The sequence below is a fragment of the Neomonachus schauinslandi genome, chromosome 8 (genome assembly GCF_002201575.2).
Source record: "Neomonachus schauinslandi chromosome 8, ASM220157v2, whole genome shotgun sequence".
Taxonomy (NCBI): domain Eukaryota; kingdom Metazoa; phylum Chordata; class Mammalia; order Carnivora; family Phocidae; genus Neomonachus; species Neomonachus schauinslandi.
Genome location: NC_058410.1, coordinates 55,732,443 through 55,759,626, shown reverse-complemented (window position 1 = coordinate 55,759,626; position 27,184 = coordinate 55,732,443). Strand labels below are relative to the sequence as shown.

Sequence of the window (27,184 nt, the reverse complement as noted above, 5' to 3'; positions counted from 1 at the left end):
CCACTTCCCCTTCTAGAAGAACCTGTGACACCAGTTCAGGAGCTTTCTTGGGATTTTGTAGTGTTAACAAGATTACTTTTTTAACTTTCCCAACTGTAGGCCAGGGTTCAGGTTTCTCCAATCTGCTCTGGCATTTGCAAATAATCCACCTGTTCTCTACCTTCCTGAATTTCATGGCTGTTGTCTTTCTCTGATCTCCTTTTCCTTGAGGATGTATTCCTTGTTAAATAAAACCTTTTACACTTATTTTATTGGGATTGGGGAGGGAATGATGGTTAAGTAAGTGTGCTCCATCTGCCCATTTGAAACAATTCTGGTTTCACCAATTCTAATTTTTAATCAGGATTAAATGTGATAGGCATCTCCTTTTGGTCCTTTCATTGGTTATCTTTCATTTACTCATACATTCACTCCACGAGTATTTGTTAAATGTCTGTTACACGGCAGTCATTGGGACAGACAGTAGAGAGACAATGGCTTTAACAACCTCATAGCCCAAAGAAATAAACAGACAATAAATACATTTTTAAGAGATAAACATGCAATAAAAAACTAAGAAACATGCAATAAATAAAACAGTACACTGAGATAGAAAATAAGGAGGTAAGAGAAGGCTTCTTTGATGTGGTAACACTTGAGGTGAGATTTGAAAAAGACCTAGAAGCCACCAAGCAAAGCACTGTGCTAAATTTGCTTTGTTTCAGGAACTAAAGTATGTTACTATGAGCTTATGGATTCCTACCTTTATAACTTCCTACCTTCTGACTTCTAAATTGTACCGTAAAATTTTTTCTTGTTTTTCCTTCTCAACTTATGATAATAATGACATTACCTTTTGACTCAAAAGACAGGAGTTCAAATTCAAGTTCTGCCATTTTCCAGCTATGTGACTCAGTCAAGTTTTTCAACTTCTCAGAACTTAATATCCTCAGTTGAAAAGTGAAAAATTATATAAGGTTTATAGTGAGAATCAAATTAGATGATTCATGTGGAAGTACCAGGCATAGAGTAAGTACTCAAAAATTGTTGAAACTAAATTCAAATATTGAACACGTTCTCAGATACATTAACTTGGATTCTCCCCCAAACAGGCAAAAGACTCATGAATTACTTTTCTACTCAAATAAGGAGAAAAAGAAAAAAAAAAATACCACCTGTGAATGTTACAAACAAGTATCCTAGGTAATGAAATCAGAATGAATGGGTCAGAAACCTGGCTTTCCCCGCTTAGAATTTCATCTGATGGTGACATCCGGAACTGTGCTGTGTAGGGCAGCAACTGTGCCCCTTGCCATCTGTTTCAAGGGTGGGGATGTAACATGCCTCAACACCTACCCTCCCAGAGCCTATTACAGAAATACAGTTAATGGACTTACCTAATGTGCTTTGAGTAATTCTTTTTTCAGCATGTATAAACTCTTGGAAAGCGTAAGCTTTGTTAAGTTTGAATCTGAAGTAATCTTGCTTGTTTTTCTATAACTTAATGTCTTGTATAATGCCCAAAGTGGTATTATTTAGACTTAGTTCAAGAAACCTTGATCATTCACTTCCCAGACATACAATACTGTGTTAATGTGCTGGGAGATGTACAAGGATGAACTTAATATTTGTAGTCTAAAATATAATAAATTATAGACAATTCCAAAGTCCTTTTTCAGTGATTCAGAGGGCACTTTAGGATCTTACAACATTCCAGAGTAACCATTGTGAATGTCAGCTACTATTCTATGTGGTCATGCTTATAAGGAAAGGCTGAATAAGATCTATAAGATACAAAATTGTAACAAAAGAGTGAGTTCTCTTCTTAGAACTCCCACAGACAGCACTCAGTTCTATATGGAACTTGGGAGCTTTGTATTGTAGTAATTCAAATGCTGAGAGAACTGCTCTCCAGATCCTGAAGTATTCAGTAGCCAGGTCGGTGTCCAGTCCTTTTTTGCATTCTCAGTACTAAAATCAGGTGAGCATGCAGTGTACACTCAAAAAATGTGAAGGGTTGGATAAATGGATAAATATCTAATGCTTTCCTTTTCTATTTATCGCCCTAGGAAACATACAGTGGTAAATACTGATATTAAAGACACTCTACTAGTACATTGAAACTTAGCATTAGCATTGCACATAGTGATGCTACCATTTTTTCAAGATTTTGTTTTTTAAGTCATCTCTACACCCAATATGAGACTCGAACTCACAACCCCAAGATCAAGAGTCACATGCTCCATTAACTGAGCCAGCCAGGCACCCCATGATGCTACCATTTCTACAGCAGCATGTATGAGTGTGAATAAAGGGTTAACATCAGGTCTGGCTGAGGCAGACCAGCCTGAGAATGACCTCCGGTCTCCCATGGTCTTGTTTCCTTAGAAACAGTAGAGTTAAGATAAATGGGGAACAGTTGTTTCTCCCTCCGCATTGTGTGAAACAACAACCTGAGCTTGGGGATCTGCAAGCTGGCGTGCAGACCTCAAGCTTGATGAAAACCATATACAAGATTGGTGGGGGAAGTGGCCACTCTGTGACAAGGTGACCCCACAATACCCCGACTCTCACACCTTGTTCCTGGGTGAGACTGCTACTAGGTAGCTGCGAGGCCTCCCCACCAGCTGATGGCACTGTATCTCCTTGCTGGTATCCTGCTTGTTTCCTTCCAGAAAGTTCAGTAAGAGTAGTATTGATTAAAGCCTGTCTGTGTCTCCTGAGTCTGATTTGCCAACTTGGATTCATAATGGCAACCTAGCTGTCACAGTCGGTAATCACACCTGGCTCTCCTGCTCCCAAATGTCACCTTCAGCACAGAAAAGGGGGCAGTTAAAAAACAAAAACAAAAGAGAAGAAAAATCTCCAACACTATGTTCCCCAAGATGGAAAATAAAATGTTTGCAAATATTTGGGGATGCCATGAACCCCAGGCAAAACCCAGACTGGCTCCCAAAAGGTCAGCACACTTGATGGTCACATCCCAGCAAAATGAGACTGGAGGGGATTAAAATTAATCCAAGTGCCAATGTCTGGAGTAGGCGCTGCACAATTTAAACTGTATCACCAAAGAAAGGCCATTTGGGAAAGGAAGTGCAAAGGAGAAAAAGCAGGATAAGGGTAATTTGATGACTAGGCAAAGGTCAAAAGGGCATATTCGAGAAGGTCCCTCTGGATCTGTGAAACAAGAGGGAATAAAAGCATATGCATGTTCACTGAAATTAAAAACCCTTTTAGATTGTCTTCTCTGCTAAATTCTCATGACTTGAAAGATTTTAAATTCCTGAAAGGAACTCCTTCACCTCTGAGTCAACGTTTAGCCACTTTAATGTGCTTTACCTGGGAGTTTGGTTTGTGTCTTCAAGCCAGGAAAAGAGTTTTAAGAGGGTCTAATACTCCCTTCAGGCATATGTATTTTTTCAAGCACCAAACAGAGTCCACAAGCTAATGAAGCCTAAAGAGGCCATGTAAGTGATATCAGACAGAGCACCACCCCAAAGACCTGGTTCAGAGCACTTAGAATTCATGACCATCTTTACTATCATTGATCCATTATCATTCATTTTTTTAATGCACTGAGAGCCCACCCTGAGCAAATCAAATTGGCCCTAAATTTCTTTTACTTAATTTATCTCATGCGACAAGTTCCAAAGAGAAGTGTGCTACAGGTCATCACTCTCCATATATTCAAAAACATCTAAACAACCTATAGTGGATCAATTTCAAGAAATATTGAGAGTTTTAGTTATATCAATATAAAATTAACATAGATGTCTTTGAAATGACACATCTCCCTCCAATAAAATCCTAGATGCAATATATTTAAGGTTATCTATACATACTGATATTAAGTGAAATTGTTTATGCTCCTATAGCCCTTAATACATCTAAATATTTTGCATAACTCATCCCATTGATATTCTCAATAACCCTGCGATGTAGTAACGCAGATATTATTACTATTCAGCTGTCTTAGAAACAGAAGGTGATTTAAAAATGTCCATAAGAAAACAGAAAGTTGTTAAATGACCTTAAACTACAAACCAAATAGTATGACTTCCAGCAAAATCCTTTTTCTACTATATAACTTAATAAAAATTAATGCAAGAAATTTTTTTCAGTTCACTTCTACAAAATTTCGAAGTTAATAAAAACAAATGAAAGTTGGGCGCCTGGGTGGCTCAGTCGTTAAGCGTCTGCCTTCGGCTCAGGTCATGATCCCAGGGTCCTGGGATCAAGTCCCACATCGGGCTCCCTGCTCAGCGGGAAGCCTGCTTCTCCCTCTCCCACTCCCCCTGCTTGTGTTCCTGCTCTCGCTGTGTCTCTCTCTGTCAAATAAATAAATAAAGTCTTTTAAATAAATACATAAATAAATAAAAGTTGTTAAGTACCTCTTTCCCTCAGAAATAAGATAACTAAGTAATTTGTAAGTTATTATGTAAAAATTCAAGCTTTTAAAAAACACAGAGCCATTTTTGTGATGCTACTGGGTAGGGAATTCATTCTATTTCCTTTTTATTTCCCAGGAGGGATTTATTAGACAAATACCAAGTTTAAAAATTCATATACCTCAAGCACAAGTTCAAAAATTTAATTTCAGCACTATGAATACTTTAATTTCCTGGGACTAAAATTTTTAAAAATCAAAATCTAGACCCACTAACTTTAGCATGCATTCTAACAGTTTACCAAGCTCCGTATTTTGTTTCAGAACAGATCTAGTAGGCATTTCACCCCTTTGAGGTAATCTTCAGATTTGCATTAAATTCTTCTGGAAGATTCACACTTTTATAGTTGGGGAAAAAATTAATGACTTCTGTAAAGGATAGGAAAAAGTATTTATAATGGGATTGAGGGGCAGGAGCTTTGCAATTAAAAATACCATTTAAACATTTTACTTAAATCCAACCAAACTGAAGTGTCAGCGCAATTCTATTCATTAATTTTGACATGATTTACTGAGTATAATCCCCTTAAGTCAGAAGCTGACCTCCACAGCATTCGAGCTTCCTGTGGGATCAAAAGGAATAATAAGAAACATGTTACTACTGTAAAATAAGCAAGTCTGGTGTTGTGCCGCAGGTTTGTTCCTATGTTGTCAAATAGACAAGCATGCAGCAAATACTCAGCAATAACAAAATAAATGTCCAGAGACCTTTTTTCCAACCAACAAGCCGACAACTCAGCAACTTCAGATTTTTTTTTTCTTTCAGAGCCAATTCACTTGCAGTGTAGGCTGATAAAGCAGTATTAATCTCCTGCTTTAAATCAAGTTTCTGTCACTGGGCTCCATTAATCTCCCCCCCTGTTATCAAGTGTCTCCATGGCAGGAAATTATATTTCTAAATTGAATTTTGTTCTGTTTCGATGTAGTAAGAAATATTTTCCAGACTACTAATAGGATGCATAAAGATTGTGACTCTGACAATACTGTTAGATAAATAAAAGCTATAAATTAAACCCACCTTCATTCACCAGCAAGCATAATAGCAAAATAGAAAGCATTGATTACCTGGAAAGAGTAATCAAATAAAAGATTTTAAATGAAAAGTGAGGTAGCAGATGGTTAACTTTTTAATTTACCTTTTTATAGCTATTGCCCATAAAGGAAAAAAGAAAAAAAATCAATTCAATGAGTCTCCTGGTGTTAATAAAACACATATTGATTCTTAGTGCATATGCTTACTCTACAAGATGCTCAAACCTGGTTCTACCACTGGTAATGGAAGCAGATACTGTTTATGAGCACTTCAGTGGAGACAAATTTACAGTAAAGAAATGTCTCTAAGCTAGATTTATTATTAAAGAACAAAAGCTTATAACCACAAGTAACAAAGAGATTTCATTTTATGGTTAGAGATCCACTCATAGGAGGCCAGGACAATTCAGCCAAATCGCAGTTCAGTCACTGGAAGAGGTCTTCAAAATTATAGTCTCCCTTTTTGTCGGTGAACAATAATGATTTCAATAAGGTTTAGTTTTTTTTTCCATTGATATAAATTGCCATATACTGCCTCCCTTAACACGTCTAGATTCACTTTGACAGTAAAAATTTGGAAAAAGTCTCTTCACTTGTTATTGAAAACATGGCCTCAAGGTGGTCCATTAAAACTTCCCATGTTTAAAGAAGCATTGCATGAAAGAAGCTTTTCATTGTGCATCCATGTATGAGGCCTGTAGAACACATAATTAATGCTACCTATACCAAGATGCTTGAAGGGTAAGTAGAATCTGACAAATGTACAAAGGAATGGGGGGCGGGCAGTTTTCCAGACAGAAGAGAGATGAATGGATACTAGCACTTCTTTCCCACCCTCACCTACAGATCTTGACCTGAATAGATAAGATATATGGATCAAATCACTATAACTTCTTTAACTTCACATTTAGAATACTACAAGCAGAATTACCATGGTGGCTTAAACCACTGTTACACATACTATCTTCATCAACTTCAGTGTTTTGAAGTTCCATTAAATTAAACATGTAAAGCTTATTCATAACAAATAAAAGAATAACAGTGTAACATCACAGAACTTAAAGTTTACAAAAGTAAAACTAAGAATCTGATGAAAATTATAAAGAATACCTTCAAAATAATAAGCAAGTATTAACCAGAACTAGACAGCAAACCAAAATGGAAGAGATTATGTTCAGAAGAAGAAATACAACATGTTCTTTTCATAAATAAAAGCAGGTAGTAAAAAAAGAAGTCAGCATTTGAAAAACATACATCCTCCTCCTTTACCCTCTGTGCGGATCTTACCTACATGTGTGAGAAAGAAAAAACTGCAGCATCACAAACAAGAGGTCGTAAGTCACATTCCTTAAGAATAACCAAGTGGTAATGGTAAGTTTGAAAAACTCTGAAGCTTATTTATTATTATTACTACTACTACTAATAATAATATAATTTTGACCAGAGTGCAGACTATAATATGCTCCTGGGAAGAATGGCAGCAAAAGAGAATGACGATCACTGTTTTTCTATATGCTGCAATTCGACAATGTATCTTGCATAAACCACAACACCAGATGTCTAGCCTCTGGACTTACTTTTTATCAGGAACCCATCTCATCAAGTGTGATGTACATTTCAAGTATTTCTACCATGCTCTGTTTAATACCAAAAGGTTTGGTGGGGTTCCACATGGAATTAATTTGTGATCCTAAAAGCCAACTCAGGACAGTCTCAATTTCAGGCTAAGTCCATCTGCCAAAATGTTGCTTCACACATGAAATGCACTTGCTAGTCACTAATTTTCAGAAGTGTCTCTTAGTCAACTACCCATATGTAAAACATATAGTTCAATTGTGATTCATTAAAGGGAAAAAATCTATATTGCCTAAACAAAGCACAAAACAGAAGTCACAAACAAAGGTGTAAGAGCACTTCAATTTTCCAGTAGAGAAATTCTTATACTGCATTTCTTAGAATTTTCCAGCAACACACATTCTCTCATGCTGAATGTTCATGATTTTCATTCTCGCCATTAAATGGTCCCATTTTAAAAGGATCACCCTTCTTGGCAAAACATATTTAGATACCCAGTTGTGTTGGTTCAAAGGCTTCTAGTTCTAAATACTTATAGGTAGAAAAGAGAAGTGTTAGGAGTCTACTTCACCCTGGTTTTTCCTGAGATTTGAAAAAGACTGATCAACCACACAACAGAACATCAGGATGTGGCCAGAGGCTTTGTTCTTCAGCTGTGAGACAAAGTTTCCTCAGGAAGGAAATCTTAAGTAAGAAAGTTATCAGGAAACTAAGGACTATGCCAGTCATCTATAAAGAGCTCAAAATACTTCAGAGAGCAAAATATTCAACCAAGTTCTTTTTCTATTTTTTTATTTTTTATTTTAGAGAAAAAGTGGGGGGAGGGGCAAAGGGAAAGGGAGACAGAGTCTTAAGCAGACCCCACACTGAGCTCAGAGCCCAACTTGGGGCTCAATCTCATGACCCTGAGTTCATGACCTGAGCTGAAACCAAGAGTCAGACACTTAACTGACTGTGCCACCCAGGTGCCCCAAGTTCTTTTTTTAAACAGAGAAATCAAATCCCAAGTCCAGCCAAGGAGAAAAAGATCACAAGGGATATTCTATCTCTATCTCAAAAAAAAAAAAAAATGGCACTCACTATCAATTTTTAAAATGTGAGTATCTTTAGTCACTTTCAAGTATAGCTTTATTTTTTTCCCCAAGTATAGCTTTAAATATATTGAGAGCTTTGCTTTGAATAATGGTGCTGGATTCTCCATGGTGTGTTTCCCAGGCCATTTTCCTTGAATGTCAAATTGCTCAGGAAGCTTCCTTAGGAAAGCCTTACTTCCAGAAGAACCAATCCTTAAAACTTGAGCTGAACAGAATAGAGGCTTGATTTTAAAGCATTTTGTCAAGTTCTGGCTGAATAGAAGGGACAACTCCCAGGGCCATCTTTGAAGATCCAACTTTATAAGCAACTGGTTAATCAAAAGAAAGCTTAAAAAGGGAAGAAAGTTCATTGACATGGCTTCTTAATACCTATCTGGTTCCAAATAGTCAATATCTATATTAAAAGGCTAAAGCTAATAACTTTTTTCCTGTCTGTATCAGTCTTAAGATCTAGCAAGATCTACAATCTCCTAGAATTCTTTCAACTAAACTCTTCAGCAACATCACCAATCCACAGCACGGAGGAGGGACAAAGCAGGATACAAAGAAACTAAAACAGCAAAGCCTCTCACCTTAACAGAGTTTTAAATTCATTGTTGCCATTTTAAAATTTGGATATTTCCCATAAATATCCAGATTTACGGCTTTTTTTTTTTTTTAATTGTAGGATCCAGCATCACTGGGCCCTCATTTCAGTCTGGCAATAATTGATTGGCCATGAGTAGCTACTGCTTAATCCATGGACCAAATAATCTCCAAAATCCTTCCAAGAACAAAATTCTGAGTGTACTTAGTTGTTAAACTTTTTTTCAAATAGCATTAACAAAATAGAATTCGTAAGTGTGAAGCTCAGAACACTTCTTCGAAGTGAAAGTGAATTTCAGAACTACGATTATTAAAAATGACAGGGAGGTTCCTCTTGTACTAAGCAGGATTACCATGGCAACAACACATTATCAGTAAGGTAAAACTAACCTATCCCATTATGGTCTAATCCCAGCTCACCTTTCCTACTAGTGAATGAACAATCCAATGCCTGGTGAATTCTGCTTCATAATGATAGGAAGAGACAACATCAAAGGATCATAAAGCAACATTGTTATGAACGCTTGGCCACCATAAGCCAGTTATCCTTGTGGTAACTCTTCTGACACTTCCTGCTTAAAACCCCAAAGATCAGAAGGATGCTGAGGGCCTGCTTTCATAATGTGTATTCATACTGAAAATCAAGATCAAGTGAGTGTTTGTCCTGCACCATGGGAGCTCACCTTCCTGAGCTCACCTTAGGACACCTGCATTACTGTTTGACAGGTGTACCACCCCAGGCCTTTGTGGCAGCCTGCCAGGCCCCACTGCCAATGTGCTTATTGAAGGACATTTGAGAAGGGTTGGCCCACTCAGAGTACTCAATCATGGTGAACAAGGCCAAGAAGGCCATCTTTGTCCAGGTTCATCTCTCCAGACCCCCAACCTTGAACTGCAGCCTCTTAAAGACCTCTTCTAGGGCCTCAGAGGTCTTATAGTCAAGCTTCTGAATTTCACTCTCGAAGCTCTGCACACACCACCCCTTGGACCAGGGGTCCAAGGTGGCATGAGGGGTGAGGAAGAGCAACAGGTGGAGCTGACCAAGGTGGACTGTGGCCCAGGGCCAGGCCAGGGTTCCTGCTGCCATGAAAGAGGAGGCCGCCCAGCACATGGTGCTCACAGGGCCAGACACAGAGGTGGACACCTACACCAGGCACAACCTGACTGGCCACAGCCCCATCCAGCAGCACCAGGCTGGCTGAGCCTAGAGAGATGTGGGCCCACCCCATCATGGACCAGCACTCTGTACAGGTGTGCCCTTATCACCATGATCATATGGAGCATCACCTGCCATAGCCGGCTAGCCTTCATGTCTTCATGTTGCTGCTCTGGGCTTACCTCATCTGGACCACATGTAGCTGCCACCGGCTGACCGTGCTTGGAGCACCTTCCATCCTGCTCTACAGACTGGCACTGTGTGGCCTATACTACATGTGGGCCACGGAGCAGTGTCCTGAGCTCCCCACCACCCTGGGAGCTGTCAGCCTGGCCATCTGGGGCTAGAGAACATCCACTACCTCTGCCTGAACCTCAGCGCCATGGTGCTGTACACTCTGACCTTCTGGCTCCTGCTACACCAGTTTGTCAAAGAGAAGCTACTGAAGGTGAAGGCCCCCCCTGCACCAATGGAGGTCACCATGGCAGACACAGAGCTCATGTGGATGCTGCTCCAGAGACTGGGAGAGCCAGTCACAGGGGTCTATCTGTGCCAACTACTGGATCTGCCTGTCTGCTGGCATGCTCATCGTGGTCAGCTTTGCCAACTGCCTCATCATCTGCAAGATCATCTACATGTTCACACACAGGGTGTGGCGAGTGGGACCCCACTGGTGCAGCAGCAGGAGGAGGAAGAGTAGGTCTCCGGGGACAAGGGGCTGAGCACAGCTGGCTCCCACCAAGCCACACAAGTCCCAGAAGCCATAGCCAACAAGTGGGGCCTGGTGACCAGGCAGCTGCTGGACTTGGCCACCGGCTTCTGGGACTTTTGTGGTGTTCTTGTGATGCCTGCTGGAGCTGCATGTCTTCAAGCTGGTGGTCCTGTCTAGATGGCCCTGAAGGAGGTGTGGGTGATGAACCTCCTGCTGCCCTACTCCCACTTCTGGCCTCCTGCCAGTCCACCTTCGGGATCTGCATTATCATTATGTCCAAGAGGGTCTATCAAGATCTTCAGCCCCCATGAGTACTCCAGAAACTGTACTGAGCCCTTCCTCAATAGCACCAACTTGCAGACAGAGATCAATCAATTCTTGCTGTATCAGAGGCCCATCAATCCTGCTAACCGGTTTGGGGTGTAGAAGGGCTTCCTGACCTGGGCTACATCCAGAATCCCCTACAGACCCTGCTGCTGGCATTTGAGGCCACCATGTACCGATGCCAGGAAGATCTCCACCCATAGCACCTGCTGGCCCCACCAGCTGCCCAAGCTGTCTATATATGACAGCACTCTCCAGTGGCTGAACCAGGGCCTCTCAACTGCCTCAAATTCTTCTTCTACAAACTTGGACTGGAGATCTTCCTGATGGCCGTGTACACGTTTGGGCTGTGCAGGAACTTCATGGTCATCCTGCATGGCTATCCTCACCCACCAGCACTCTAGGCTATTGCCAGCCTCTTCCTGATACTCTTACTGCTTTACCAGTACCTGCTATACCTTGGCATTCCTCCTGCCCTGTGCATAAACTACCTGTGGCCCTGAAGCAAGACCATCCTTGTGAACTCCACACTCAAGTGGCTGTCCCTACCCAATTTATTCAGGGCCCCCAACCCCATCAACCTCATAAGTGACTTCCCCCTGCTGCTCTGCACCTCCCAGCAGGAGCAGCTGCCCTCTCCCAGGCACACCCAGGAGTGGCTGACATCAATACTGACCACCTGGAACTTGTGGGGGGCGCCCAACCCCACGCCCAACTTTATCCCCCACAGGTCCTACCTTAACAGGCTGAAGGTGGCCATCTTCTGCTTGCTCTTCTTGTTGGTGTTGGTCAAGGGGGCTGCCCACATCAGCCCCTTCAAGCTGGGCTACCTCCTGGCCCGCTTATACCTGCTGCTCTTCTGCACCAAGCTGCGGAAGAACACACGAGCCTGCTCCCGCCATGGGATGGCCTCATTCTCTACAGCTCACTGTCATCTTCGAGAACATGCTCTTGTTCCTGTCCTGTGTGTTTGTGGAGCAGCTTCTGCTGGGCCATCCAACTTTTATTCAGCCTCGTATGCCGCATCCAAGGTGACCATGCCCCCAGGGAGATGCTGGGCAGGGGCCAGGACTGCCGGCTGCGCGTGGAGAGGGCCAGGTCGTCCGGGACAGCCCCTCTCCCTGTTGCCGCCGCGGCAGCACTGCATCTTCCTCAGCCACTACTACCAAAGCCGAGCCTGCAGGAGTTTTGCCCTCTACGGGGCTGCCCACCTCAAAAGCATCAACCTCCACCACAAAGCGCTGAAGTCCCTGGCGCAGCTGTGCCAAGCATAAGCAGCAACAGGCACGACACGGCGGGCGGTGGCCCTCCAGAGACCAGGAGCCAGGGCCGGGCAGTCCAGAGGACTTCTCCCTGCTGCAGTGACAGTGGTGCTGGCTGTGACTGGACCACGTCACAGTCATCCACTCCTGCCTGGGACCACTATCTGTTCGAGTCTGACGGTGAGGAGAAGACGACCCAGCCCGAGGACCCCAGGCAGTGAGCACAGAGCGCCTTCCAGATGGCACAGCAGGGAGGGGGGACCAAGGTCCTGGCGGTGCTGAGGCGGCGGTGGCAGGAGCTGGCAGCCTAGCTGCCCCAGCAGGCGGCCTGCGGCCGGAAGCGGAGCCCGCGGAAGGCCGGGACGCAACGAGAGCCGAGCCCGCGCTGCCTGTGCGTGAGGGGCCGTGCGCGGGTGGACGCGCGGACGCACTGGCTGCACGCCTGCCCCAGCGCCGCGAGCCACGTGCTGCGTGCGCAATGGCGGCCACCTCCGCACCCGGGAGCTCCTCCCGAGGGGAGAGAGGCGCTGGCGCGTGCGGGACCGGCTCTAGGAGAGCTAAGCCCAGGCCACGCTGCAGGGCCCCTCGAAGGCCCGTGCTGCACCAGGCACAGCCTCCAGCGAGCACAGGCAACAACACAAGCAGTCCCCTCAGCACCGGCTGCAACACCCACAGCGGCAGCGAGGAGGTGGTGCCGAGCCCAGGACTTCCTGTGCGGCTCTGGGAGCTTCCAGCCAACACAGGCATCCGGTCACGCATGGCCTGTGCATCCCCGAGCTGGAGGAGGCCCAGCGGTTCACAACAGGGCAGGCCCGGGCACTGCGGCTGCTGCGGGGACGTGTACCAGTGTGCGGCCGCCCCCTCGGAACGAAGAAGTTTGACTTCCTTCCCTGGAACAGTCACGCAGTGATGCGCCACTACGAGAACAAGCCCTACTTCGTTTCATGCATGCTGGGCCTGAAGAAGACTGAAGGCTAGCTACATCAGGTATGACCTGGTGCGGCTCATGGCTCTCTTTGGGAGGGCCCAAAACCCAGAGGACCTGCAGGAGCAGAGGGAGGCAGATGCTTGGGGATAGAGGAGTCACCCCCAGGAGAGAGTGAGGGCAACTGGGCTCCACCTGCAGAGCTGCTTCTGTCTGTCCCTGGCCCTGTGTGTATATCCGCAGCAGGTGGCAGCTGGTCTGGCAGCTCGATGACCCACCACTCAAGGAAGCCAGCAAAACCCTGAGCCCACACATTCCCTCCAAAGCTAGATGCACATGTCGTGGCAGTCACCCTCCTCTGGGCTGTAGTTGCTTTATAGGGTTGGCTTCAGGCCTGTTGGGTGCAGAAATACACTTGGGGAAGAGATTGGGGATGATTACTGACCTGTCCGAGGTGCTGGCCAGCTTGCTGTCATTGCATCCTGCTGCTGGGGCACAGGTCCATGGTGTACTCCATGGTGCTGCATTTGGCCAAGTCCCTCTGGAAGTTCCAGGCTGGCTCTTCTCTGTGTGAGGAAAAATCATTGTTCCATCCAGTGCTTGGTTATGTTGTGTTTTCCTTAGTGACTCTGATACCAGGATGCAGTGGACAGACGTGTTTGGACTCTTATCCTGGGTGGCTGGCAACTGTAATGATCTTTTCTATCCTGCATGTCCTTGGAGTGCCCCCCTGGCATTGATTACTGGTAACACAGTGTTCTACTGGACGGACTGCTAATGGATACCTGGGTTTCTTTTGGGTGATAAAATACTGTCTAAACTTAGATCATCATGATGGCTGCACAAGTCCACAAATATACTAATAAATGACATGGTAACGGTGTTCTTTGTCGATAAGAATTCACTTCAAACTCACTAAAAGAGTCTTTCCTCTAGCACTAGTTTCAGTACTCTATTTGCTGATCCACCAGAGATAGGTTGGATGTCAGCTTAATGTCATCTCAAGCCTCATTTTATCTACAGCTAATGCAGGCTGGGAATGCAATGTCAGGCATTAAGCTTAAATTTCACTTAAATCAGATATTCCATTCATTTTTTTAAAGATGATTTAAATTTTAGCATACTGCTATTTTAGTCCTCTTGATAGTATTGTTTCTTCTATTAAATTACTAGGTCCATTCAGAAAGGGGGAAGGGAGAGAGGTCTATATCCCCAAATACTTTCCATTGTTCAGCCCAGAAGATGGATCCATTTTACCCCAAGTCTAATGGTAGTGAATGTTGTATGAATGTGGAGCAGAGTGGTACCTCAAACATTGCTACTGACTTAGCAGTACATTGTTATTAAAAGCAGTACATAGTTGCTATTAAAAGCAATGTACTCTTCCCTCCCTCCCATATACCTGCGGTCACTTTTGTTTGGCATGTATGCTTCATCACATTATTACAAAACTGTACCCCAGAGTACTGTTAACTCAGTTTTCTCTTTGTATCACTACATTCGATGTATTTTTCACATCAAGGTGTTTCTATAGACTGGACAGAGTTACAGTTCAGCTTCTTCTAGCCAAAGTGTTTAAATTTGACTAGACAGCAGCAATTGCTTTTTAATCTAAGCAAACTGATCTGTCAAAGGCAATCAACTCAGGGAAGTTATTCCAGGAGGATCCTAATAATCCCGATGAATCACACTGCCCTATGTGAAACTCAGCTGCTGAACTCTTGACATAATGTCACAAGTACTTAGAGGAATTAGTACATACAGCTGAACTCTATGTTGACACACAAACTCTAGCCTCTCGTGCATAAGTTAATGATCACTGCATTTGGTCTGGGGAGGAATAATGTATGTGGTGATGTCAGTTCATGTTTATTTTTTTTTAAGATGTTATTTATTTGAGAGAAAGAAAAAGTACAAGCAGGGGGACTGGGAGAGGGAAAAGCAGGCTCCCAGCTAAGCAGGGAGCGCCATGTGGGGCTCGATCCCAGGACCCTGGGACCATGACCTGAGCCAAAGGCAGACACTTAACTGACTGAGCCACCCAGGCACCCCTCAGTCCATCTTTAATGATGATGTTACATCCCCTAGGCTTCATGTTGCATAATGTTCACAAGCATTTATCAACAGTATGTTTAATTCCTCTAGATGTAAATAAAGGTTTGTTGTGATTTTTAAAAATCACCTATCTTTTAAACAGGGTTCCTAACCTCTTAAAAATGCTCCTACCAATTTAGGGCTTTCCTGTTACCAGGATCTTTAAGTAATTTTTCTTGTTTAAATATTGCAACAATAATTGAGAGCTCAGTAGAGACGGTAACATCATTTATATCATTAGTAAGTCACAGAACTGAGACTCAAACATCAGCCTGATGGCTTGATGTTTTGAGGTCTTCCTGATGCTGTAAATCTTTTTTTTTTTTAAAGATTTTATTTATTTATTTGAGACAGAGAGAATGAGAGACAGAGCACGAGAGGGAAGAGGGTCAGAGGGAGAAGCAGACTCCCTGCCGAGCAGGGAGCCCGATGCGGGACTCGATCCAGGGACTCCAGGATCATGACCTGAGCCGAAGGCAGTCGCTTAACCAACTGAGCCACCCAGGCGCCCCCCTGATGCTATAAATCTTGTCTTTGGAGCTTTTGTTCTAGTGTTAGGATTACTAGGATAGTTGTGGAATAGCATTGTTGAGAGTCTTGTCCCCAAACAGGGCAGCCCTGTCAGGTTCCCTCTGCTCCCCACAGCGAACCCTACCAAACTTAAAATAAGGAAACAGAATAGATGGGGAGGCAGCAATAATGAGTGGGATCTCATGGAGCGCTGGGCTGAAAATTTTCCCTAAGTGATGGCATAGATGTTCTTTGAGAATGACCTCCTCTTACAGTTGGAGGAGAACTTTAAGAGAAATAATGACACACAATTCAGAGGGCACTGAAAGAGTCACATGGCTAGAAGATAAGCTTGGCAGAATAATATATAGGAATAGTAAGAATAATAGTAATATAATTGCTAATGTATATTGATTGAACACTTACTATTTTCCACTATTGTAAGTGCTGTATGTATATTAATTTATTAAATTCTCATCACAGCCCTGTGAAGTAGGTAACTGTTACTCTGATGAAAAATTGAGGCAATTGGGGGTTGACTGACTTACCTGTGACCACACAGCTAGTAACTTGGGGAAACTGATTCTCCAACTTGTGCTCTAATTATTGTGTAGTAGTAATGATGAATTTGAAAAGACTTCCTGAGTTATGATAAATTTCATTTACTTTCCTGACTTAAGGACAATAATGTGTATTTCCATCTCAGGCAGTATTTCAGCCTCGAAGAGTCTGACTGACCCTTCCATTCGAAAACACCCAAAATTGATGCATAATATTAAAAGGAAAAAACTTTTTAAAACATGCTAATAAGCTGGCAAGAAAGTGAGGAATACTGAGGTGGCTAAAGTCACATGAAAATGTGGACCCACTGGGATCGAGCCAGGCATCGGGCTCCCTGCTCAGCGGAGAGCCTGCTTCTCCCTCTCCCACTCCCCCTGCTTGTGTTCCTGCTTTCACTATCTCTCTCTCTCAAATAAATGAAATCTTTAAAAAAAAAAAAAAGAAAATGTGGACCCAGTTTTTACTCTGATAATATTCAATGATCCTGTAGACCTTGATCTTTGATTTCTCATAGGATCATGGGGCCTGGAGACCACAAGTGGCCTGACTGAGGTGGGGAGTCTAATAGGAGACTTCAGTGACCCATACATAGATCTACTTCCTACATTAGAGATAATAAGAAAAGCTAATTTCTTGGGGCATCTGGGTGGCTCAGTCAGTTAAGTGTCTGCCTTTGGCTCAGGTCATGATCTCTGGGTCCTCGGATCGAGCCTCGAGTCGGGCTCCCCACTCAGTGGGGAGTCTGCTTCTCCATCTGCCCCTCCCCCCACCCCCTGCTTATGCTCAATCTCTCTCTCAAATAAAATCTTAAAAAAAAAAATTTCTCAATCCCCAGGTGCTAGTAGAGGAGAAAAAAATCTCTCCTAAGATTCATAACCACAAACAGACCTTTATTTGTGTTTCTCGTCCAAATTTACACCACTAGAGTGTGCCAAAGAAACTTCAGGTTAAGAATATGGTTTAAAATTGTACTGGGTTGGTAATGCACTCAGATGCCTGGCAGAATCAAAAGCAACCCCACTCAAAAGGGGCCAACTGTAAAGTCAATTCCCAAAGAAATCCCACAAACTACCAAAGAATAAAATTTCAGAGCAGAGTATCACAAAATACATAAAGGACCATGAGTATAGGGCCATTGGAAACTATAATCATAAGAATTAGACCCCAGAAGACACCAGATAGTGCAATTATGCAATAGAGAATGACAGGTGTAACCTGGTAGTATTTTGCTTCAACTGTACCACTTATCTCTTGCTCCCTATCCCTGGGCTTCTCTGATGTCAGTTAGGATGTATTCAGAAATCTTCTAGGCACTCATGCACACACATCTGGAAGTATGGAAGACTGCCTTCCCTGGGGCAACCTTTGACCAATGGACTATGAAAGCTAATGGATAAATGCTCTCATCTTTCACTCTCTTAGTGGACAATTCTGAGATACCAGCTCTTCAAAAGGTCCTGATGGCACTGAGTCCCAGTTGCCCACAGTGAAGATCAGTCTATACGGTATCCTTATATTGGCTTTCCCTCCTTCCTTGTTTCCCTTTCTCCAATCTCACACTCCTGTTCCCTGCGTTCACTTCCCCAATAAACTACTTGCCTACTTGCCTGAGAATTTTAAATACGAATAAGGAACAAAAGACTAAAACATGAAAAGGAAGACTCAGAAAAAGAACCATATAGAACTTCTAGAAATGAAAAATAAAATAATTTTAACTTAAAATTTATATTTAAAATTTAAAAGATGGTTAAACAAAAAAATAGATACAGCATAAGAAAGAATAAACTGGAAGATGAATCAGTATTTTGCATAATGCAAAACAGAGACATAGCATAAAAAATATACAAGAGATAGAAATATCGACATCTACAAAAGTCAAATTGGAATTCCTGAAGGAGATAGCACATGGATATAAATACAAAATATGAATTATTATGTAAATTTAAATGAAAAAAATAAATGTTTTTAAAAGTAAAGATTATTAGATTGGGTAAAAATAAATAAAATCCACTTATAGGTTGCTTTAAAAAATGCTATGACATAAGGTTAACAAATAGTTGAAATTAGAAAGATGAAAAAATATATACAGAGTGCAGATAACCAAAATCAAGCTGATGTTACTATATTAATATCAGATAAAATGGACTTTTAAGACAAAAGGCATTGAGATAAACTACATAATGAGAAAAGGTTAATTCACCATCAGATATAAAAATTCCAAACAACTCTATACAATATAGCTTGAAACTATATAAAGCAAAACTTAAAAGAATTATAAGAAGAAATATATAAGCTGGACTTAGACATAATGGATATCTTTTCCCAATCTGTCATCTGTCTTTCTCTATGATGTCCTTAAATAAAAGAACCTCTTAATTTTGTAGCAAGCAATTCTTCATTTGAGTTGTTTGGGCCTTAAAAGTTTTTCTGCACCCTCAGGCCATAGTCTTTAAATGGTTTTAAGGTTTTATCTGTAAATTATTTTTTTGCATTTTTGAGAGACTACATCTTACAGTTTTAGCAGCTATTGTAGGTAGTATCTAATTTCCACTTAAATTTTCTGATTATTGCTGATAAAGACAAATACTATCATTCTTATCTCCCATTAGGTCTAATAGTTCTGTTCAATCCACTTATTTCTTATGTACACAATCGTATCTGCAAGTAACTTTATCTCTTTCCCATCCTGATAACTTTTAATTCTTTTCTTTACATAACATTAGCCAAACCTTCAGTATTATGTCAAACATTAATAGTAGTATTGAGTATTCCTGTCTTGGGACAGATCTTGATGAGAATAAATTTTCCCCATTAACATGATATTTGCTGTAGAATTTTTGATATATAATGTCTTTATCAAATCAAGGAAATTCTTCTAAATTTTGAATTTTGACAGTTTTTATCAAAAGGGATTGAACTTTGGGGTGCTTGGGTGGCAGTCGGTTGGGCATCTGACTCTTGATTTCAGTTTGGGTCATGATCTCAGGGTCGTGAGATCGAGCCCCACATCAGGCTCCATGCTCAGCGTGGAGTCTGCTCGAGATTCTCTCTATCCCTCTCCCCCCACCCCTCCTTCCACTTGCGTGCTCTAAATAAATAAATAAATAAAAATCTTTTAAAAGGGGGGGGACAGTTGAACTTTATCAAGTGCTTATTTCTGCATTTATTGATGTAATCATATGATTTTTCACCCTTATTCCAATAATGTTCTGACCTCAAAAACTGTTAAGATAGTAAATGTTTGTGGTTTTAGGTTACTAAATTTGTGGTAATTTGTTACAGCAGCAATAGAAAACTAACATACAATATGTGATTCTCATAATTTTACATCTCCTTTATAAATTGTAGCAGAGAATGGTTAAGAAACTTGCCCAAGTTCACACGGCTGAGGAGTCTGGCTCCTGGTTAAAAACCTATGTGTGTAGGGACGCCTGGGTGGCTCAGTCGGTTAAGTGGCTGCCTTCAGCTCAGGTTATGATCCTGGAGTCCTGGGATCAAACCCTGCATCAGGCTCCCTGCTCAGCGGGGATCCTGCTTCTCCATCTCCTTCTGACCCTCCTCCTGCTTGTGCTTATGCTGTCAAATAAATAAAAACCTTAAAAAAAAAAAAAACACACAAAAACCTATGTGTGATTTTTCAGATGTGTCTATGGGCAGTTACAAAGTCTTTACCTGGCAGGCCTCATGGGAAAAAGGTCCCTACCCAGACTTGGCACATAGCCAGGGCATTGCAGTCTCTGAAGGCAGTTGCAGTCAACAACTCAAGACTCCCCTGCCCAGTCATGCTCTTCATATAATTGCATTCCTAGCCTGGTGCCTTCATTTCTGGGTCTATCTGAGGCCTGGGGCAGAAGCCTTCTTCAGATGCTTCTGCTGAGTCCTCCTTTTGAGGGGCAGTGGGGAACATCTTCAAAACAGTTGGTTCCACTTTGACTTCTCCACTCCTAACCCACCTCCTTCATCCTCCCCCCAACCACAGGGTCCATAAAATTGCTAGAGCCTTCAGTTCAAGGCTCCCACAAGAGTGGGACATCTCCCATGTCTGTGTTGATGCACCTGACCCTGGATTAGTGTGACTTTCCATGAGGGAAATAAAACAGGCGGAGTCAGTGCCTTCTCATTTTAGACTCTTATATATAACCATCCCTGCAGGTGATTAAAGGCTTAACTCTTTCATTTTTGGCTTGTTGCGTTAATCAGCTACTCTAACATCTGAAGCTCAGCTCACCTCCCCAGCTCAGCTTAGCTAATAGTAGGAAAGCTAGAATTCAAATCCGGGCAAGCTCTGCTCTACTGCCTCCCTTTGTGTTAGACCACTCTCGTCCAGGGCAATAGAAGCTGACTAAAGTATACGGAACAGGTAAACTCAACAAGAGTTGTGATGGGTCGGATGTAGAAGATAAGAAAAGGGAAAAGAATAAAGGATGACTTCTTGGTCTTCAGCTAAGAGCAATGAAGTAGATGGTGGTGCCCATTTGCTGAGACAGGAAAGATTGGGATGGGGCGACAGGTGGCAGGGAGACAGTGGGAAAAACAAGAGATCCTCTCTGGGTATATTTAAGGTTTCAAATTCTTAATAAATATTTAAGTGAAGGTGTCACGTAGGCCACTCATATGGAATTTTGGAATTTGAATATCAATTTTACTTTTTTTCTCTATTCCTAGATATTAGGAAAAGAGAAATATTGTATTAGAGAATACTGTGCATGCACCACCTTAAGTTAGGCACTCCTCCCCACTCTTCCAGTAAGCTCTCAGAAAGAATCAGATATTGCCATATTGCCACTCTGCCGAGAAAAATATAGAGCCATCTTCAAATATAGTTGGTATGTGGACATAATAGTCTCCAAATTATGAAAACTAGATCAGAATTCTCAAGGAATGACCAGAATCTAGAACTGAGCAAGCTAGTAATTCACTAATTAAAAATCTGAGAACATGGGGCACCTGGGTGGCTCAGTCGTTAAGCATCTGCTTTCAGCTCAGGTCATGATCCCAGGGTCCTGGGATCGAGCCCCACATCGGGCTCCCTGCTCAGGTCCCTGCTTGTATTCCCTGTCTGTCAAATAAATAAAATCTTAAAAAAAAAAAAAAAAATCTGAGAACGCAGTGACTGCTACACATTAGCCTTATTAAGTTTATCATTTTTAACTTGATTTTCAGTCATTTGTTCAGTCAACAGGGTGATCAATTTACTTCTCTTCTAATCTAGAGAGCAATTTAATAATTCAGGCCAAATATTTGAAGTTCCTTGGATATTCAGTTTATGTTAATCCCTTCTTCCCCTACACTAATACATTTCTATGCTGGTTTTTACACTTAATCATATGCTATACTGCACCGTTTCAAAATATGCTTTCCATCTGCCCAAATGAATTTTATTTCCTTTGAGGGTAAGGACTATGACCCAGTCCCTAAACCAGTGTTGAATACATTTAAGGGGAATTTGTTGAATTCATTCGGAAAGTTGTCTCCGCTAACTGTATATCCAGCACTCACCTAGGATGACTCGCCCTCCATTTCACTCAAGCTAATTCAGTTCACACAAGCATACACTAATAGTCAATATATTCTCAGTTTATAGTTTTAATGGTATTGCAACATTAGATTCATAATATATTTCCAAGCACCAAGTGTGCTTGAAATTGAACATTTTTATAAAGATAATAAAACTTAATGACTACCCATGATCTATGATCTGACAATACAGCTGTTCTTTTTCATCTTGAGATGGTAAAATACCCACCCTTGCTTATTGTGGCACAGTGGGAGAGAAGAAATATAGTCCTATTAATCACTCTTAACTATCAGCTTATTAAGTTATAGTTTCCCAACAGGCTTGTCTTACATGACTGTTAATAGGCTGCAGGTGTTTTTCTAAAAGAGTCTTTTTATAATGCAGTTATGTCATAAAGAGACGGCATGGAGTAAAAGAAAAACTGGTGGACTAAGAATCATAAAACCTAGGTTTTAAATTCTAGTACTAAAGTAGCCCCGAAGCCTGAAGCAAGTCACCACCTCTCTGATCTCCACAATTTTCTCATCTGTAAAATGAGAGGACTTACTATAAATGAAATAAATGCATTTGTGCCATTTATACCAGATCAGTAGGCAGGTAACCATAACCCAGGACCTAAGAATTTCACAAAGGACATTCTAACAGAAATCTCTCTACATTAAAATAGCTTAAGCTAAAGTGTAAAATTGAGATTTGTTACTAGTTAACTTTAAAAGTAAATTTTGTTACCACTGTGGATGTGCACAGGGACAGAGGAGTTTGTTTCATATGAGAAAAACAGTGACTACTAATACATGTTAATATGCCTAAATCGTGCTGAAAATAGCCAAAATTTTACTTTTAGCTAAAAACCCACTCACAGAGGCAGCTGTTATACATACATTTTGCAATCGATGAAAGGGTTACATTCCAAAAGCTTAAGTCCATTTTTGGAAAACTTTGTAAATGGAAGCTAGATTTGTAGTTTAGCCATGAGAGTATAAATGTTGACATAGCTGGACTATGTAACAATATTAAATGCTCAAATTCTGGGTCCTGACAATGGGGTTTGTGTCATGTAGATGAGTTTCCTCCCCTGCTCTTGGAAAGAAGACTCAAGTAAGCAATGATTAAAATTGATTTACCTTTGTCACACCCTCTACCTCTAACCTTTTTTACACTCGGGTAAGGCACACAGCTCTAATCGGGCTGCTGGAACAATGCTGTCCAGTCCTACCTACCTTAAGTTTCAACAGCCCTTCCTTGAACCTTCAAATAGTAATTCTACAACCATGGAGCAATTGATAGACATTTCAACAAATAACCCAGAAAATGTTACCACTCTTAAACTATAACTAGTGTTGAAAGAGACCATCTGTTACTTAGAAAAATATTAGAAATCTATGTTAAAAACTTTAGAGACATGTTCAAATAAATGATATGTTCATACAATAGATTATGCCAAAATTTAAAAAAAAGTTTAAAAGTTAGTTGTCATGACATAGGAAATATACAAAATATAACGCTGAATAAATAAAAAAGATACTTAATGCTATGTTCTTTATGAACTCAATTATGGAAAAAATGCATTAAGACTAGAAGCTAATAAAACTTTTGGGTAGTAGGCTTCTAATTTATGGCTTTTTCCCAGTTAATACATGAATCTATGCTTTCCAGATTTTCCCATATCAAATAAGCATTTAAAAAAAGGGGGGGGGGCCCTGGGTGGCTCAGTCTGGTTAAGCGTCTGCCTTCAGCTCAGGTCATGGTCCCAGGGTCCTGGGATGGAGCCCCGCATCAGGCTCCTTGCTTAGCAGGGAGTCTGCTTCTCCCTCAGCCTTTCACCCTCCTCGTGCTCGCTCGCTCTCTCTCTCAGGCTCTCTCTCAAATACATAAATAGAATCTTTTTAAAAATTAAAAAAAAAATCAGAGAAAAAAGTATAAATTCAAATAAATCTCTAATTAGTAGAATTCTAGAGAGCTATAAATAGTGCCAATTATCAGGCAATGTGGAAATAGAGCTTTGTGAGCAAAAGAGCATTCCTTTAACTTTGTTTGCAAGAATTTAATTAGACTTATTTGATTTTGTGTGCATGTGTGTGTGTGTGTGTGTGTGTGTGTGTGTGGTTTTTTTAAACTGAAGGTCCTTTACTGGTCCTGCTTCCATGAGTGGCTGCCACCAGGGGGAAAGGGGAGGGGAACCAAGTGGGCAAGGAGGGGTCATCTCCACAACATTCCATTTATGCACAGAACAAAACAGACAAGCACAGAGTCACTACTGAAGTTAGAAGTTACCAGCATAGGAAAAGGAACAGGTGGGGAATTGGAGTGTCATAAAAACATACAGCACCCCCCCCCCACCAAACTGGGGTGCCTGGGGAGGGTGGGGGGACTTGGTCTGCTTCAACCCAAGAGGAATCAGATCAAAAGTGGTTTGGGAAGGCTAGAACCGTCAGGGATGGAGGGAGGAGGAAGGTCTGGGGGCCAGGGGGCCGTTTGTCAACTGGGGTGAAGGGATTGCCCTCCCCTTGCTGGGATCCCCCTAGCCCCTTGGGTCTGGCAGGAAGGGGGCAGCCTGCAACCCCGATGAGCAGGTCTGGGGCTGCCAGATGCTCCAGGCAGGGGGCTGGAGGGGGCTCACAAAGGCTTGCCCTCCAGGGAAATAATGGCACTGCCCCCCAGCTTCTCTGCCAGGGTGCAGCGGTCCTTGACTCCTCGTAGCAGTTTGCTTGTAATTCACACTTGATCTCCATCAGCTTCTTCATGATGGCGTCCTTGGAGCTGGCATGGATCATTCTGCTCTTAAGGGGTGCAGACTCAGGTGCCCAGAAAATAAACACCAGGTCTTCCTTCTTGGGTCTCCTTGGTCTCATAGGTTGTGTCATAGAGGGCACAGTGGCAGGCCTTGTCTGGTAGCCTCTTGACGAAGGTGGCACAGGGGTGGTCTACAGTCTGGCCCACATCCCCTACCAGGATCTCCTTGCCCTGCTCCAGGTAGGATATTCTTCTTGTCCTGGCTTAGACAGAGGAGTACTGCCTCCTTGCACTTCTCAGCTCCTCTGGTGTTGAGGACTTATGCACTTACCCTCATGTCACTGAACACCTTGAAAATGCAATCAGAGACTGCCATTTCAGAGGCCATGTTTCTGAAAGCGAAACGGACATAACAAAGGAGAGCCAGAAGAGAGGAGGGCCACTGCCACTGCTGCTGGAATCTGAGAGAGACTTATTTTCAGTTAACCACATTATAAAATATTAAGTTTTGTGGTTATGAAAATATTGCTTATTGCTACTGCTATGGCATTTTTATAGATCCAATAAAACCTATTACTGATGCTTACTTCCCTTGATTAAAGAGACCAGTGTTTCTTTTTACATGAATCACATAGAAAATAACACAGGCATGGGATTTTGACAAACAGGAAAAAAAGGTTATATAACGAAAAAGTCTTCATCCCATCCTACAACACTTTCCCACATATAGCAGTAATCCATGGCCCAGAAATCAGTCTTGTGTAGAAGTGCCCCACGTATATTGTATTTATACACTAATCACTCTTCTATAACTTTATTTCACTTAACATACTTCAGAAACATTTACGTATCAGTATGTATAAATCCATTTTATTCTTTGTAAATACTATTTAATATTCTACTCATGGCTGTAATTTATTAGTAACCCCTTACTGATAGACATTTAAATTATTTCCAGTTTCTCTCTATAACAAACAAGACTTCAGGGAACATACTTGTACAAATATCTTTATGTACATGAACAAGATTATCCATAAAATAAATTCTTAGAATTGTTGAGTCAAAGAGTATGTGTACATTTAAAAAAATCTGACATTGCCAAATTGCCTTCCAAAGAATTTGTACCAATTTATACTCCAGGGTAACATTTCTGATCAATACAGATTCTTTAAAGCATATTCCAATGCTGTCATTAGCCAAGAAGCTAACACAAATGAGGGAAGCAGGATGGGGTAAGAAGACAGCAGACTGAAAAGCATGAATATTCAGTCACTGAAAGAAGTGGCTTCTCCTCAATTGCAGCCAACTATGCCTTCTAGGAATCAGTGCCCAATACTGTTAGTGTCTTGATCTCTCAAAAGCCTAAAATCTAGACTTCTGCATGAAACCTACAGATTTTTTAAATGTTGACAACTCATTTTAGATTTTTAGAATTGGCACAACAAACAAAACTGTGAGTGGAAATCATCTACTGGGCCTCCAAATTGTGACCTACACTTTAAAGCTTTCATTTCTGCCCCCATATCCAACCAACAAAGACTGTCATGGCTGTAGGCTGCGTTTAGCATACGGTTTTAAAGCTGGGATTTCCTTAGATTACATTTTATTTCTGGACAAACTAGAAGATTTTATGAACTACATCGTCACTATTCCCTCAAACTATGGGAACAATTTAATCTACTCTTGCCCCGATGTTTTTATTAATGTTTCCTACATTATGGTCCTTTGCCCTATATTTTTATTCCTTTAGAGCTGCGTTCCTGTTTTCTCCATTATATGGAATCACTACATGTTTTAAGGGCAGAGTCATTTTCCTATGAGAGTAATCTTTTACCCAAAGGGGATAAAAATCTCTAGTCATTTTTCTGTACTACTTTGCATTCAACATATCCATCTACCTACAGAAGAAATTGTGGGAATAGAGTATATTAAAAAGACTTGTTGCCTCTCACTTAAATAGTATTTTTAATCTATAAAAAATATATTAACTACATGCTTATAGTTAAATAAAGACAACATAAAAAATAAACCCTGAAGTTGCTAAATCTGTATCAAAAAATATTCAAATTCAGGGGTAAAATACCATGAAATTTTTAATATTTTATTATCTCTTCTATATAAATACTTGCAAAAGGACCAATCTGACAAAGCCCAATGCACTACACAATTTAATGTTTGTAAACATTAAAATTATAAGCAATATATGAGGTCAGTTACCTATCTGAAAATTCAGAAGGCAACAATCTCTTACACAAATGAATTTTGAAAATCAAATTTTAAAAACTACTAGCTTCATTTATTGTAAATATGCATGAGTCTTAATTTTAAAGCTGTCATTTTTAAAGAATTCCTAGTTTTAATATTAATTTGTTCAGAAATTTTTTATATAATATATAAATATAAATACATACTCTATATAAGTAAATATATGATATATAATATATAAATATAGATATAGATATACCTGCAATAACAAAAGAAGACCAAAAGACATGTATTAAAGAAGCTTTATAATGTAACAAAGCTTTCAATATATATTGAAAATATGAAAGCTACTCATAGGAAAAAATCTGCATGAATCATTTTACCAACATTGATGCCACTGTGTGTACTTTTAGTTTCCAAAGGCAAAGTCCTAGACATTACAAGTTCCTCTGTTAGCACTTCTAAATAAGTG

At 41.2% G+C, this 27,184-nt stretch overlaps 2 pseudogenes; one reads left to right on the top strand and one right to left on the bottom strand.

Moving 5' to 3' along the window:
- Positions 1 to 9,942: 9,942 nt before the first annotated feature.
- On the top strand, positions 9,943 to 12,477 carry LOC110583542 (annotated as a pseudogene).
- An 11,913-nt stretch (positions 12,478 to 24,390) lies between these two features.
- LOC110583611 lies at positions 24,391 to 24,895 on the bottom strand (annotated as a pseudogene).
- Positions 24,896 to 27,184: the final 2,289 nt, after the last annotated feature.